The sequence below is a fragment of the Eumetopias jubatus genome, unplaced genomic scaffold (assembly GCF_037043125.1).
Source record: "Eumetopias jubatus isolate StellerSeaLion01/CBP00866 unplaced genomic scaffold, mEumJub1_p1.0 scaffold_4, whole genome shotgun sequence".
NCBI lineage: Eukaryota > Metazoa > Chordata > Mammalia > Carnivora > Otariidae > Eumetopias > Eumetopias jubatus.
Window position 1 is genome coordinate 172,645,272 of NW_028274810.1, and position 15,245 is coordinate 172,660,516.

General features: G+C 44.4%; 1 long non-coding RNA gene across 1 annotated transcript in view; it reads left to right on the forward strand.

Moving 5' to 3' along the window:
- The first annotated feature begins 11,157 nt into the window (after positions 1-11,157).
- The window catches only part of LOC114214722 (uncharacterized), a 35,698-nt gene continuing 31,610 nt past the window's right edge, over positions 11,158-15,245 (forward strand). The window contains exon 1 of the long non-coding RNA XR_003610478.2: positions 11,158-11,285. This is a non-coding gene — a long non-coding RNA (uncharacterized LOC114214722). The remainder of the gene's footprint in view (positions 11,286-15,245) is intronic.

Sequence of the window (15,245 nt, forward strand, 5' to 3'; positions counted from 1 at the left end):
TCCCATGGAACAATGGGAAAATTTGTTCTGGCAACAGAATGAGAGAGGCCACTGAGGTGTGGTTCATTTAATGACCATTGGCTCTAAGCCATAATGCAGCTAGTAATTAAAACTTATTCCCATTCAATTAACCGACAAATATTCATGAGTACCTCCTGTGTGCAGGACCCTGTGGAGGCCGTGCGTGGCAGTCACAGATGTGCAAGACAAAAGCAAAGATTCACATTGCTTAAAGCTTCCCCAGGGAGATGAACACATACGTGTGAAAAGTTTAGCAAAAACTAATGGCAGTGCTTCCTGTGTAAAGGAAGGGGTAGAGATAAAGGGCTTTAAGAGTACTGGGAAGACTGGGTGCTGGGCAAGAAAAAAACATTGTTACGAAGGTCATTGGAACCATTAGCGTATTAGTCTGCTTAAGCTGCTGTAACAAACTACCATACAGTGGGAGGCTTGAACAACAGAAGTTTATTTTCTCATAGTTTTGGAGGCTGCAAAATCCAAGATTAAGGTACCTGCAAATTCATTTCCTGGCTTGTCGAGGACCACTTTTTCTTGTATCTTCGCATGAACTTTCCTCTGTGCTTGTGCTCAGATAAAGAGAGGGAGAGAGGTCTCTGGTGTCTGTTCTAATAAGGATCAGGGCCCCATCCTAATGATCTCATTTAACCTTAATCACGTCCTAGGAGGGCCCATCTCCAATATAGTCATAATGGGAGTTTCGGACCGCAGCATATGAATTTTGGGGAGATACATTCAGTCTATAACAATTAGCAACACTTGAATAAAATTCATAGATTAGATAACAGTATTGTACCAGTGTTAAATTTCATAATTTTGATTATTGTACTATGTTGTATACATGAATATTTTTGTTCTAGCAAATATTCACTCAAGTATTTAGGAATAAAGAAGTATAATGTCTGCAACTCTCTTTGATAATTTAAGGAAAAAGTGTGTGTGTGTCTCTGTGTGTGTATACACATACAGAGAGAGGGGGAGGAGATAGAATGATAAAGCAAATGTGGCTAAAATGTCAGCAGTTGGTGAACCCAACTGCTTGGTTTGAAGGGCTGTATCAAAGTTTATTTTTGCTACTTTTCTTTCAGTGTGAAATCATGTCAAAAGGAAAAGTTAAACAGAAAATGTCTGGGGGAAGCAAAAGAAGCTAGGATTGTGGAAGAGTTAGGAACAAATACTTTCCTCCTTGTTGTTCCCAAACACCATGCTGTTAGCCTAACCTACACCTTAGGTGTTAAGGGCCTGTGCTCTGAGTCCATGTCTTATCTCCCTCCTTAAGGACCGCATCGGGATTTGTCTCTGCCCCTCATAGGACCAAGGGAGGGCAGGCAGTTGATTGTACGTGGTTGATAAACCTCACTTTACTGACTTGAGGTAGTAAGTTTAATTTATACTTTTATATTTGGTTTACTGTTCACCTTCTGAAGGAGAAAGTGTATGCTGTCACCGGGGAGTCATAAATGAATTTGGGGACTAGGTATGATGATAACATCTAAATTTACTGTAATTACTGAGCACTTTAGACCTAGTGGTAGCTTATTTGTGTGGTGTGAGTCCTTTAATTGGTTTCTCTCACTGAAATTTGTACAATGTGGTTATAAAGATGAATGTTTTCTCAGGTTTGCTGATGGAGAAAGAGTGGCATAGGAATAGTTTCCCTAGGCCATAATACAAATTAAGGGGTAGCGGGAACAGGGTAAGAACATAGACTCTTTGGAATTCATTAGACCATTGCAGCACCATATTATATTGCCTGAATTCTAGCATTCAGTTTGGGATTGCTTTGATTAATTTTTTGATCTGAGTAAAGAATTATAAAATGTCTTTCTAATTCCATTGTCTATATGAAAGATGATTCTATCTTGGATGAGGATATGCTCTTATTTGAGAAAAATAGGTGGGCATAATACATTTTTAAGTAAAACAAAATTTAATTAATTTATAGAATAATCATTCTGTGAACACGTTCTTTTTATTTAGGGGTATTCAAATAATAATCTTTCTTTTTAAAACAATGAAGGAGGGCACCTGGGTGGCTCAGGTGGTTAAGCGCCTGCCTTCGGCTCGGGTCATGATCCCAGGGTCCTGGGATCGAGTCCCGCATCAGGCTCCCTGCTCCTTGGGAGCCTGCTTCTCCCTCTGCCTCTCTCTCTCTCTCTCTCTCTCTCTGTCTCTCATGAATAAATAAATAAAATCTTTAACAACAACAAAAACAATGAAGGAATCTTTATTTGGCAAAATATACCAGATTCCAAATGTATCACTTCTCCAAACCCCCAATATTTTTGAAATCTTACATCTAAGTGTTTGGGAACCACTCCTGGGGCTCTTTCTTAGATCAAAAACTCCATCCCTAGAGCTTTTTGCTGGAGGGTTCTAGAAAGATCTCTGACTTTTACTCTCTTCCAGACACTTGCTTGTATTGTCAATGTTCTTGGATGGCTTGATAAGAAGTTAGGATTTAGCCCTTGTTGCTATTTTCTTGGCACACTGATATCAGAAACTGCACTCATATTAGTCGGCAGGGTAGTTGATTCTACAATATTGAATGTGAAAGAACATGGTAGTGATAGGTTTCAGTGCACCATGCTGGTGTCTTTCTAGGGTCTGTGATAAAGGAGAAGTTGGTCAGCGGTTTCCAACCCCAAATCCTCACATAGAATGTGAGTTGTGGGAAAGAACAAAGTGTCTGTGGGAAACAAGGCCCATTGCACTCTCAGCTGCCGCATGGATTTTCTTCTTTGATAATCCAGAGAATATGGCAAGTCAGGATATCTATTTAGTAACAACCACAAGTGCGAGTAGCTGGCTGAGAAGATGGAATGGTTGGGTGGGCCGGAGCAGAGGAACCCAGGGGCAGAACATCTCTGGGCCGTTTAATTAATCATCAGTTGTCAGCTACCGTCTTTCCCTGGCAGAGTGAGGAGAGAGAGATGTTCTCATTTGTGATACTTCCCCCCCTTTTTGTGAAAACATAAGATGGATTGTGTCCTGGGAAAAGAATACCAAAGTTTTATCATGCTCAAGAAGTGAAAACATAAGATGGATTGTGTCCTGGGAAAAGAATACCAAAGTTTTATCATGCTCAAGAATATGACTGTTGTTTTACAATTCCCATTTATTATCTTAAGAGTTGAGATGAAGTCATTTCCTGAGAGATATAAATTATTACAAAATTGAACCGATGAGAGAGAGAGAGAGAGTTACAGAGTGTATATTTGGGGATGGAGTTGTGTACATTAAATAATTCATGTTAATAGAAAGCTTAAGATATACATGATTTCCTGCCTATAAATAAAATTAGTCCAATTATTATTGTTTGGTTTCACAGCTGTGAATTTACCAAAAATTATTGAATTGGACAAGTAAAATGAACAAAGTTTGTGGTACGTCAGTTACACCTCAAAAAGGCTGTAAAAATGAATTCAGTTTTGTTTGGTATGTGTAATCAATAAAATATTAACAAAATTAAAAAATAGCAAAATATTTTTAAACAGATATAGCTCAGTTCATACCCACGTGTAATACACTGGGGTTGTGGAGGGATGGTCAAAAGTGAGAATCTGATACTGATCCATATGAAAACCATGAAAAAGTTTTGAATTTTCAGTTTGCAGATTGTTCTGAAAGCTTTCACTCAAGTAACCAGCCCCAGTCTGAACTCAGTGGCCGCTGATGACTTCATTAATAATTACACCAGGACAATTAGCATAAGCAAATCGTACGCCGGGTCCCTCTAGCTCAAATCATGTATTTGATAATATGACCAATATTAATATGTAACTCTTGGTGTTTTATAAGCAGGGTTTGAAGTTAGAGTTTTGATTTCCTCAATTCTAAACCGGGGAAAACTTTTTCTTCCTTGCCTTCCTCTCTCCCTCCCTCCCTCCTCCTTTCTTCCTTTCCTTCCTTCAACACCTATTTATTGAGCGCCTACTTTTTACGTTCTGTACCAAGAATTCAGGAAATAAAGTAAAGATAACCCACTCCTAGCCTCCAAGGAATTCCTACTTTAATTTTAGAACAGATACCTAATTACAATTCATGTGCTTAGTGACAGCACCTCTCTCAGCTCTTTGAAGCAGGCAGACCCCTAAATGAAGTCTTAAGAGTCGGTAAATAGGCTTTGGGCGGGCCTGGGAGAAGCCTTTGCCAGCAGCAGGCTGAAGCGCACCGGGAAGGGCTGCTGGGAGGTGAGAGACTCCCTGCAGGGCAGCATTCACCCACGCCCTGGCCAACTCCTCCCTCCCCCTGGGGAGCCCCCTCGCTCACAGAGCACCGAAGCGGGGGCTGGAGGCAAACGCACAAGGGTGCCAACCGACCTTCTGTAAAAAGTGCATGGTTGCCACAAGCCTCAAGCAGTCCCTCCCTCAGGGTTGCTGCACAATCCTACCCTCTGCACCCCTGGACAGGTGACTCTCCCCCGTCTGAGGAGGTCATGCTCATCTCTCTCCCCAGACTTCCCTTCAGGCACAGCTTGCTGCTTTTTATTTGTTTATTTAAAAAAAGTCTAGAACAGCATGGAAACACCTCATCTTTCCCTGGCCATGCCTCCCAAGCTGCCTGCTTTGGGCCCACCGGTCGCGGTGCTGTTTCCTCCTGGAGGGGGGCGAGCTGGGGGCCCCTCGTCACTGGTTGGACCCTGCACCTCTGGCTCAGCCAAGCTTGGAGCACTGCAACCCTCCTTTCTCTCCCCAGCATCCCTCCCTACTTAACCCTTCTTGTCATCCTTACCCCAGTGTGGAAATATCTCCCACCTTTGAAAAAACCAACCTTCCCTCAGGGGACAACACTCTCCATTTCCCGTGTCTCTGCCTTTTCTTCACAGCAAAACTCCACTTCCTCAACTTCCCTCTTGTCCTGATAAAATTCCATCTTGCCAACCATTGCCCAATTTGCTGTCCTAATCATACTGTCTGACCTCTGAGGGACATGTGACGGTGCCTCTCTCATTTGCCTGAGCCACTTCGTTCACGTGGCCTCTGGGATCCTTCTGGTTTTTCTCCTTTCATGTACTGGCTACCCCTTCCTGGTTTCCTTTCCTGTGTCCGTCTCCTCCTATGCCCAACTTCCAAATATTGATGTCACAGGGCCTCTGCCCTGGAGCCCCTTCTCTATATTTTCCTTCAGATGACTTCATCTCGTCCATGGTTGTAGATAATACTTATAAGTAAATAAGAGAGCTGACTCCAGCATTCATTTTTTTAAACCTCTTTATTATACAATTATGGAAAATGTGTAAAAGTCAGAAAATACAGATAATCAAAAATAGGAAGAAAAAATCAGCCACAAACTCAATATCCAGAAATAATCAGTTAACAGCCTGGTACATATATTTTTTTCTATCATACAGAGATACACACAGTCATGCATGTATATATAAATTTACATAAAAACATTTTATAAGGAAAGAGGATATTATGTATATTATTTTGTAACTGGCTTTTTAAATTTAAGAATGGTTTTCTGGCTATCCTTTGATGCCAACACATACAGGCCTCCAGCATCACCTTTCATCACTACCCAGTATTTTACAGTGTGTGCCTTCCACAGTTTCTGCAACCCAACCCATTCTTAATTGTTAGAGTTGCTCCCAAGCTTTTGCTATTTTGCAAAAAGGCGGTGCTGGGAACCTTTGGCAGCTTTGTCTTTGGGCCCTTCTGAATTGCAGTGTGGGATGTTCCTAGGAGCTGGGAATTGCTGAGTCAGAGGCAAGCGCATTTTAATGCATACTGCCAACGCTCCATGGGGTCCCGGGGCTGGTCCGTCCGCTTTCTCTGGCTAAGAGCCAGTCCGCCCCGCCTGTCAGGCTTTGGCTGACAAAACGTGCACAGTGCTCGCCTCGAAGCGCAGGCCCTCCGCACCAGGCGCAGCCTTTGTCCTCCACCCCAGAGCTGTGCGCCAGCTCTGAGTGCCTGGGAGGCCCCGGGCCTGGCGCCCACTAGCCGTGCGCTCCGTCGGGCCTGGCGGGGTGCGGCCCTGCGCAGGCTGCACGAACGCACCAAACGGCCGGGAGAAAGGCTGGGGGCGGAGCTGGGCGGGTGGCCTTTGTGTGTGCCAGACACCAGATGGGACGCAATTAGGGACCTGCCGAGCAGGTCAGGTGGCAGGCTCTCCACGGACCTGCTACTGCTGCTGGTACAGACATTTTGGCGGGAAGAGAAAATTCTTTTAAAAAACACACGCACACAGAAAACTTCTCTGTGACAGGCCTTTTGGACAAACGTCTTTTTGACTTTGTGTGTCCTTAGGGGCGTGGGGGCTGCTCAGAACTGGGCTCCTTCCTTCTGAGATAAAAGCCCTTTGCTCTGTCAGATGTGGGCCAACAAATGAGGGGGAGTTTCCATATGGCCTTTCAGGGAGCAGAGAGCAAGCGATGTTTGCACTCTGGTGAGCGCGGGGCTGGCCATTGTTCAGAGAACTCTTTGAAGGGGGAGGTCATCAGTGAGGGATGAGTTTGAGCTGGGTCCAGGCTGTGTGCACGTGCAGAGACAGAGGGTGATGGGGAGTGGGGAGGGACACTGCGACCTCCCAGAGAGAATCCCCCATTGATATCTTAGCCCAGAGTTCACAGGCAGAGCAAGACTTGGCAGGAAGGAGATGTGGCCAGCTCCTTGATCAGGTGTTGATTTGTGTTTGTGGGTGTGTGTGTGGGGGGGGGCGGGGAGTAGAGGGAGGTAGAGAGGAGATAAATGGACAGAACCTTAGTCTGCAGCCACATGCTCCATGGTCCTGCCACCTGGGCGGGGCGGGGTGGGGGGGGCGGGGATCCTATCTCTAAGTCTGCAGCAGAACTGATTACAGTAAACAGGACTTACCCAGGCCTGAGGCTGGGGCACTATTTAGATGAAATGGTAAATGCCCTGTTGTTTAGGTTTGAATGGAGCATTCATTTCCAGAACACTACTGACCTGGACCAGGTAGATGTGAAGGGAAATGATATGAAAGTCCCTCTCTATCTTCTGAACATCTGTTCTGCTGGTTTGCCCTCCTCAAATCTAGGCGTTCTCTCCAGACGGCCGCTATTTATCTGCGGCGGTGACCTTGAGTCTAACACAAGAGCACACCTCATCATTTAAGCAGAGAGCGTGCACGCAGGTGATGACCTCAGCCCAATGTACCAGGGGACATGAGGAGCTGGGAGAGGTCTGTAGTGAGTCCAGGATAAGAGCCCAGCAGAGGGATGAAGGGAGAAGGAGCTCCAGAGGAACTCCCGAAGCCACTTCTGACATGTTTGCCCATGATCAGGCTGCTGGAGTCCACCTTCCCACCTAACCCCACATTTCTGTTTTTTTAAAAAGATTTTATTTATTTGAAAGAGAGAGCACAAGCAGGGGGAGTGGCAGGCAGAGGGAGAGGGAGAAGCAGACTCCCCTCTGAGCGCAGAGCCCAATGCGGGTCTGGACCCCAGGACCCTGGGATCATGACCTGAGGTAAAGGCAGACGCTTAACCAACTGAGCCACCCAGGCGCCCCACTAACCCCACATTTCTAAAAACCATCCTGGATAATATGCACGGACGTGCATCTCTGTTGGGTTGATGTGTCATTTGTCTTCTAAAAAGAGGGTGAAATCTGTGTGGGACCAGACAGAATGATGTCACCGAGCGTCCTCTCCAGTTTCAGAAATTGTCTCCTGGAAGTAGGGCTCTTCCAGAACACTGCATGGCCGGCGTGAGGAGTCAGGAGGCCTGGGCTTAGATCCCATATCCATTTCTTCATTGTGTGACTTTGGCCCAGCCTTTAGACTACTGATCCTGTTTCCTTACTGTTAATCAGGAGAGAGTAATATCCAGGTCACAGGGTCAGGGAAAAGACGAAACAAATCCCGTAAAGACTGTGATGTGGCATCTTCCCAGAGAACCTAACTTTTGCCCCTCCTGCAGTAGGCAGGCAGGCTCTTTTCAGAATACCGGTGTCCTAAGATTATCTTTTTCATTGATTTTTTAATTCTCTGATTCTGAAGGGTTCCACACGGTGGCCATTAATCACATGTGGCTGTTCATCACTTGAAATGTGGCTGGTTTGAAATGAGATGTGCTCTGAGTGTAAAATACATACGAGATTTTGAAGACTTAGGACAAAATAGAATGTAAAATCTCTCCCTAATCATTTTTATATTGGCAACATATTGAAATGATAATATTTTGGATACACTGTGCTAAGTGAAAATATTAAAATTAATTTCTCTGCTTCTCTTTGCTTTTTTAGAATGGAGCTTCTAGAAAAATTAAAATTCCATATGTGGAATGCATTCTATTCAATTAGACACAGCTGACGTAAGTATCAGGCAGAAGACTACTTTCTTACTGTCCAGCCCTCATCCTCCCTCATAAAGCTGGCTGCTTGGGTGACACAATTGTCTGGTCTTTGTCTTACTCTCAGGAAGCCCAGTCTTTCTGGCTTCAGTGTTTTCTAACACGAGGTTGTTTTGAGGCTGGGAATCTTGCCTTGTTTCTATAAATCAAGACCCAAAGCAAGGCTCTGCCCTCAGGTTGACTGACACTATTCTGGAAATGGAAGGTCTGGCTCCAGGGCCTTGTGTTTTAGCACAGGTGATTAGACAAAGCCCAAGTCCAAGGAAAATCTGCCGAGAACTTCCAGTGTTCCTTGCCTTAGTTTATCTAGCCATCTCTTTTCTCCTTTGTAAGTTTAACTCAAAGCACAAAACATTTAAGGCCTGAGGGGATGTTTTGATATGGTGAGGGCTGTGGCCGTGACTTGGAGAAGGTGTCTTTGAGCAGCGATAAGCCCTGAACACTTCATCAGCAGGGACTTTACCGGACGTGTGGTGGTTCTTCACAAGGACTCAGAGAGAGAGAGAGAGAGAGAGAGAGAGGAATAACTCTTTCTCACCTCCGCTGGGAAGTGACTGAGCGTGTCTCACTTAGTTCTCATTGAGGAAGTGATTTCACACCAACCTCTTTGTATTTTGGTGTAGGCCAAGCTGAATAAGTTGCATTTTCTTAACGTTACATTCCCGTCTAAACAGTTTAAAATTCCATCACATTTCTGTTTTTAAGAGGAGTGAAGATGGGAGTCAGGCCAGGGGTGGGGCCCTCCAGGCCACGCCCTGTGGGCAGGTCGCCTGCTTCTGGGGTCAGGGGTACTGCTGACCTTGGCACCTGGGGAAGAGGCGCTCTCCCACTGGGCAGCCCACACTGAGGTCCCTCCTGGACACCCAACAGCCTGGTGGACGTGGACGACAGGGAAGCCTCCCCACCCCCACTTCCCAGTGTGTGGGGGGGATGCTAGGGACCCTCCTCCAGCTTTTATATTTTATATGTTTTTAAAAGGTTCTGTTCCAGCTTGGCTGATCGCAGTTGGACAAGTCATTCTGCTTCTCCTTTAAATGAGGGAATTGGCAAAATGGCTCTGCCTTTCTATCAAGCTCCCAAGTTGTGTGATAACGAGAAAGAAGAATCAGCTGGCTCAGGGGAATCAAGTTCACCGAAAAAGGCACCAAATGTTCTTCTTAGAACAGCACATACCCAGAAGTAATTACAGGTGAAAGGAGATTGTTGTCAAGTGGGTTTTCTTATCTGATCATCTTCTCCTTTCTGATGGTGAACATGCCCAGTGATAATCATCACCACCCCAGACTTTGATAAATCGGCAGCTTTCATACTTCCTATCATAACACACCTGTGCTCTGTGGCCATCTTCCTGGGAACAGGGCTCATGCCTCTTCGCAGCCTTCAGGAAAGTCTCCGTGGGGGCTGGACTCCACTCCAGCCCCTGTCAACATCAAGATGTTGAGCATCCATGGATTGCATGGTTTGCGGGAAGCAGGGGCATGGGGAGAGGGAAGAACATGAAGAAAGGGGATAACATCTATCTACCTTCAACTGGGACTCATAGGAAGCAGTAGGACTTCCCTAAATTCTTACCCTCGCCCATTCACTCCCTCCTCTGCAAAGAATGCCCTGGTGTATAAAAACTCCAAGACACAGATATGGTCATGTTATTGCTCTACTCAGAAATCTTCGGTGACTTCCTGCTACCACACTTGGGCATTTGGGACCATCTATGACCAAATTCCAGGTCTTCTTTTCCGGCTTGCTGCCTCACACGTCTCAGTCAGATTCTCTCATCTCCTGGGAGAAACCCTTCATCTTTGCGCCCCCACCCTTTTTCTGGGCTAGATGTTCTTTCTAAAATGCTCTAATTCCATGTCTGCCTCTTCAAATCCTGACCATCATTTAAGGCCCAGCTGGTTCTGCAGCCTCCTTCCCAAAACCCTCCTGGATTTCTTGAGCCAGGAATTTTCTCTCCCTTATCCGAACATTCATTCTCTTTGGTTTATATCTCTCTTTTGGTACGACTTACTTTCTACCTATTCTTGTAATTATTTCTACACATGATTGGCCATGCCTTTATATACCTGAGAGCACTTAGCCCCTGTTATGCACTTCATAGGTACTCTGCAAATGCTTCCGGATCCATGTAAAAAATGAGATCAGCACAAAAGGACATGCACTGATGCTGATGTGACTGCTCAGCAGGACAGCTAGCAGGCCAGGTGAAACAGAGACTTGAGAGCGAAAGGCCTCAGACCACCTCCAAGCACAAAGGCTTTATTTTCTAGAACTGAATCTACTGGGAGCGTGCCAGCCCTGCCCACCTCCCAGAGAGGATCTATTTTCTTCTTCTCTTTTCTGTTTTGAGCCCCACACACCTGCATCCCTCTCAGATTGAATAAAGGAAGAATGGGAAATACAAGATGCACTTAAGGAAGAGAAGTACGAATTTTGAAAGATTATGTTGTGGTTAGGCTAATTTCACAATACAGGGAGTTTAGTTCTGCATATTGTTTACTTAAAAAAACAAAACAATAACAAAACCCAAACAATATTTAAAGCAAGCTTTAGAGCCGTTTGGGCTCTAAACCAGTGCTTCTCAAGGCTGACTGCGTAGACACACCACCAGAGGATTTTACTCAAATGCAGATTTGAGTAAATCAAATCAGGATTGAGAAATCCTGATTCAATGGGTCTGGGTGGAGTCTATAATTCTACATTTCTTACAAGCTCCTGGGTGACATTGGTGCTCCGGTTGTGTGGACCACACCTCCAGAAGCAAAGATCTACACATAATTTTCAAATTCTGTGTAGTAACTAAGTTTCTCAAATCACTTTGTTCACTTTGAATCCCCATAATATCTGCTTTGTGCTGTTCTTAAGGCACATTTAGCAGATTGCATCTTATTATAGCTGTGGTATACATCAAAAGAAATCTCCCTGAAGACAGAAGCCCCAGATAATACTAGTAAGTCCTCCTCACCCTGCCCCCATCTCTTTGCTTTTCATCTGTTTCTATGTTTACCCCATTGCATTATTGAAGGAGCACTAGGTTTGTCCAACCTGCCTTCTCCTTGGTGTCTTCAGTAGCCAGTGGGGACTCAGCTCATGGTTGTTGAAGAAATGAAGTCAACAAGGAAACTAAATCACTGAAAGCTTTCTGAAGATTTTGTCTGCAGATTTGGGGCCCAGAATTTAGCCATATGCTAAAACTTGGGGCTCTAGAACCCTGTGTCCTGTTAATCATGCCCTGAAAGCATGTGCCTCCTTAACAGGGCTGATTGGTTGGGCAGGGAGTCTGCCAGTGGCATCTGAGTCACTCATTCCTGAAATAGGACTTCCGGTGTCAAGTGGAATTTCCCCTCTTTCCTGTCCCTGGTACATTCATATGATGCAAGGGGAGGGCACAGGGAGTAGGGAGCTCACTGACTTGGTAGCCATGACACTGAGGGTGGGGCAATATTTTTTAACCACAAGTGGCCAAATTATTTCCCCTTTCAAGAGGAGTTATTGTTGCTCATGTTAATGGAGCAATCGTTTGAAAACATTTTCAAGAGATTTTTTCTTTTCCTATTAAATTTAAAGAAAAGCAATTTCATGCTGGCTTGTCTAATGCTTCAGATACACTACAGCTGTGGGGTAATGGGCCAATCTAGGATGGAGGCAGACACAAACAAACTTAGGGGCTGTGTGACCTTGGGCAAATTACTGAACCTCTCTGAGCCCGAGCTTCCTCATTTAGAAAGTGAGATTGCTGGGAGGACTACCTGAGAGTACCCATTTGTGAGAACAGATGCTGGACCTATAGTAGCCAAATGTACAATATCGAGTGAACCCTAATGTAAACCGTAGACTTTAATAATTTACAAATATTGGCTTATCAATTGTAAGGAAGGTGCCATACCAGTGCAAGGTGTTAATAGAGTGCGAAGGGTTGGGGGAGTATGTGAAAATTCTCTGTACTTTCTGCGTATGTTAGTGCAACTAAAACTGCTAAAAAATAAATTCAGCAAAAGGTTTTTAAAGATGAAGTAAAAGACGCATATGGTAAAAAAATATTCGGAGTTCAAAGGATATCTTGTGAGGAGTGAGGTTCTCCCGGTGCTTGATCCCCAGCGCCCTACATCCCACCCCAGAGGTAATGGATCATTGCCCCTTTAAAAAATATCCTTCCAGAGATACGCTGTCCAAGTACAAGCGCATATAAATGTAATTGCCTATGCTTTTTTATACAAATGTTGCCTGTTATATATGAGTTTTCATTAAGAAGAAGTAATTTGTAAGACTAATATATATCAGAAAGCAATAGAGTAAGCAAAAATCCTCCAGAAATGGTGGTGACAGGGACAGGGCAAGTGTCAGGGGTGCACACTGGGTTTGATGATGGGATGGTTTTGATGCAGCTTTGTCAAATAGTTGTCCTGTCAAAACAGCTGCCTCGCAAAATCTGCATGCAAACAGTCGCTTCGGCCTCTGATCACACAGTAATATGGCAATTATATGAAAGCTGGACAGTCTAATGCGGGGTGTTCTCTTCAAAACCTTGGCAAGCAGTTGTTGATTCCGGTGATGTCATCTCCCAAATATTTTTGGAACATCTCCTTTGTAATTGCCCTTCAGAGCCTGTGGGACAACTTGTTTTCTTGTATTTTTTCATAGTGAGAAAAGGGGTCATCTGGTGCCTGAACCCTGAGGGTGTGAGCCTGGGCCACCCGATGGAGCCTCCTGAGCACCTGATTTTGCCAATGTGGTCACTCTGTTGTTCACTTTTTCTATAACAAGAGAAGCAGACAAGCCAACAACCCCAGTTTATTTCTACCACCTGCATCATGGTATTTGTAGATGCACTGGGCTGCTTTGCATTTGAGAAAATGAACACTAATATGGCAGCTTGATTTGTTTCTGACATTTTTCCTGATGAAATTAAATGAAATCCAGGGAATTAAGGCATTAGGCCTATACTGTCCAATGTGATATTACAAGCCACGTAAAGCTGTTGAGATTTAGTACCGACTCATATGCTATATACAATTTTCTTGGTTATTAGTTTATTGTTCATTGTCTCTCCTTGCCCCCTCATCTCCCCACCCCATCCCACTAAAATATTAGCTTCATGAAATCAGGGATCTTTGTTTTGTCTGTTTATGTATCTAAAACAGTATTTGCATATAGTCGGCTCTCAATGTTTGTTGAATGATTCATGAAAGACCTCACCTTTACTTGAAGGGCTTGTACTCTGGATGGGAAGGAGCAAATGTACATATATGAAATGTGTAGAGAAGAACATAGGATATATATATATTTTAGATTGTGTGTGTGGTTTATAAATGCTATTAGAATTCACAGAAAGAAAATAGTGAGGTCTGGGGCCAGATTTGAAGAAAGTGTAAGAATTGGGTCCTGGAGTTTGGTTGGGTATCAAGAAAGGAGATGGACCTTCAGTTACATGGGTTGTAGGTAATGCTCCAAGAGGGTAATTGTAAAGCAGAAGGAACAAAGGGCTGAGGCCTGATTTGGGGGCGACACCTACAGTTACAGCGCGGGGGCAGGAGGAGAAACTAGCCAGGAAACTGGGGAAGAGAATGTAAGGAGATGAGGAGAACCCAGGGGAGACAGGCCAGGGAAGCCTAGAAGGTGGAGTTGGGAGAAAGGGAATGTGTGATCATGAGTGTTCTGTGCAGAAGCAGGTGTGGAATACAAACAGGGTAAGTTTTGGCCTGAGGGGAGTCAGTATTTGTGATCACTTACTAGCTTTTAAATTGCCAGGCTGGTTTTGGTGTAGTTATTGCAATTTGGATTGTTGCCAGTAGGTGTTGCCCTGCTTAGGTTTGATTGGTTTGTGAATAACTGAGAAATCATAGAGCACCCTACAATCATTTTCCTTGAAAATGTATATCTCCTTTGTAAAACAAACTATTATGAATTTCTTTTTTTTTTTGAGAGAGAGAGAGAGCGCTTGCGCAAGTGAGCAGGGGTGGGGAGGGGCGAGAGAGAGAAGGGAGGGAAAGAGAAAGAATCTTAAGCAGGCTCCATTCCCAGCACAGAGCCTGACTCGAGGCTCGATCTACCGACCCTGAGATCGTGACCTGAGCCGAATTCAAGAGTCAGACACTTAACCTGACTGAGCCACCCAGGTGCCCCATGAATTTATTCTTAGAAAGAAAGAGATACATAATAATCTAAAATAAGTAAATACAGGTTAAATTCCATTGTTATTAACCTCAATTATTAATTATTAGCAGCTGCTTAGGTAAATCTTGGCTTGCTTTTTGTTTTTCTCTTTTTTTTCTAATTTAAAGGAAATGTTAACTTTTCTTTCACTTATTAGAGTAAAACCACAGGTCCAGGTTACAGTCTCTATGATACCTCTTATTCTAGCATCCTGTCTGGATTAGAATTTGTCCCAAATTTTCCTTTTTTAAAAAGGAGGTAATAATATGGCCAGTAACAAGATAAGCAGGGATGGGTTTGGTAGCCTTTACTGCTGGCTTCTGGTCTTGGCCAGTCGTGCGTGAGATGCAGCGTGGCAACCAAAGTTCTTCCTCCAAAGCATGGTTAAATCTGAAAGACAGTGGGGCACACCAGTCCCTTTTCTTGAAGTTTTCCAGATGCAGCCTAACCATTGGCTCCTTTTCGAGGAGAGTGTGTGGGATGTTTGCCAATAAAATGAAGTGTTCTTGGACGGCAGCTGCGAGGGATCATGAACACCCTCTCCTCCCAGGTGGGTGGTAGTTGCTGCTGGACCAGCTGCACCAATCACCATTGGTGACTTGGTGTACCAGTTGTGCTAGGACCCATGTTTTGGCCTGTGGGATGCTAGAGGCTCAAAGTGCCAGGCTGATAGTCAATGTGGCCAGTGTGAAATGTGGGAAAATACAGGCTAATAGAAATGGACTTGAGACATGTTCAGGAAATAGGGGCTAAGAAG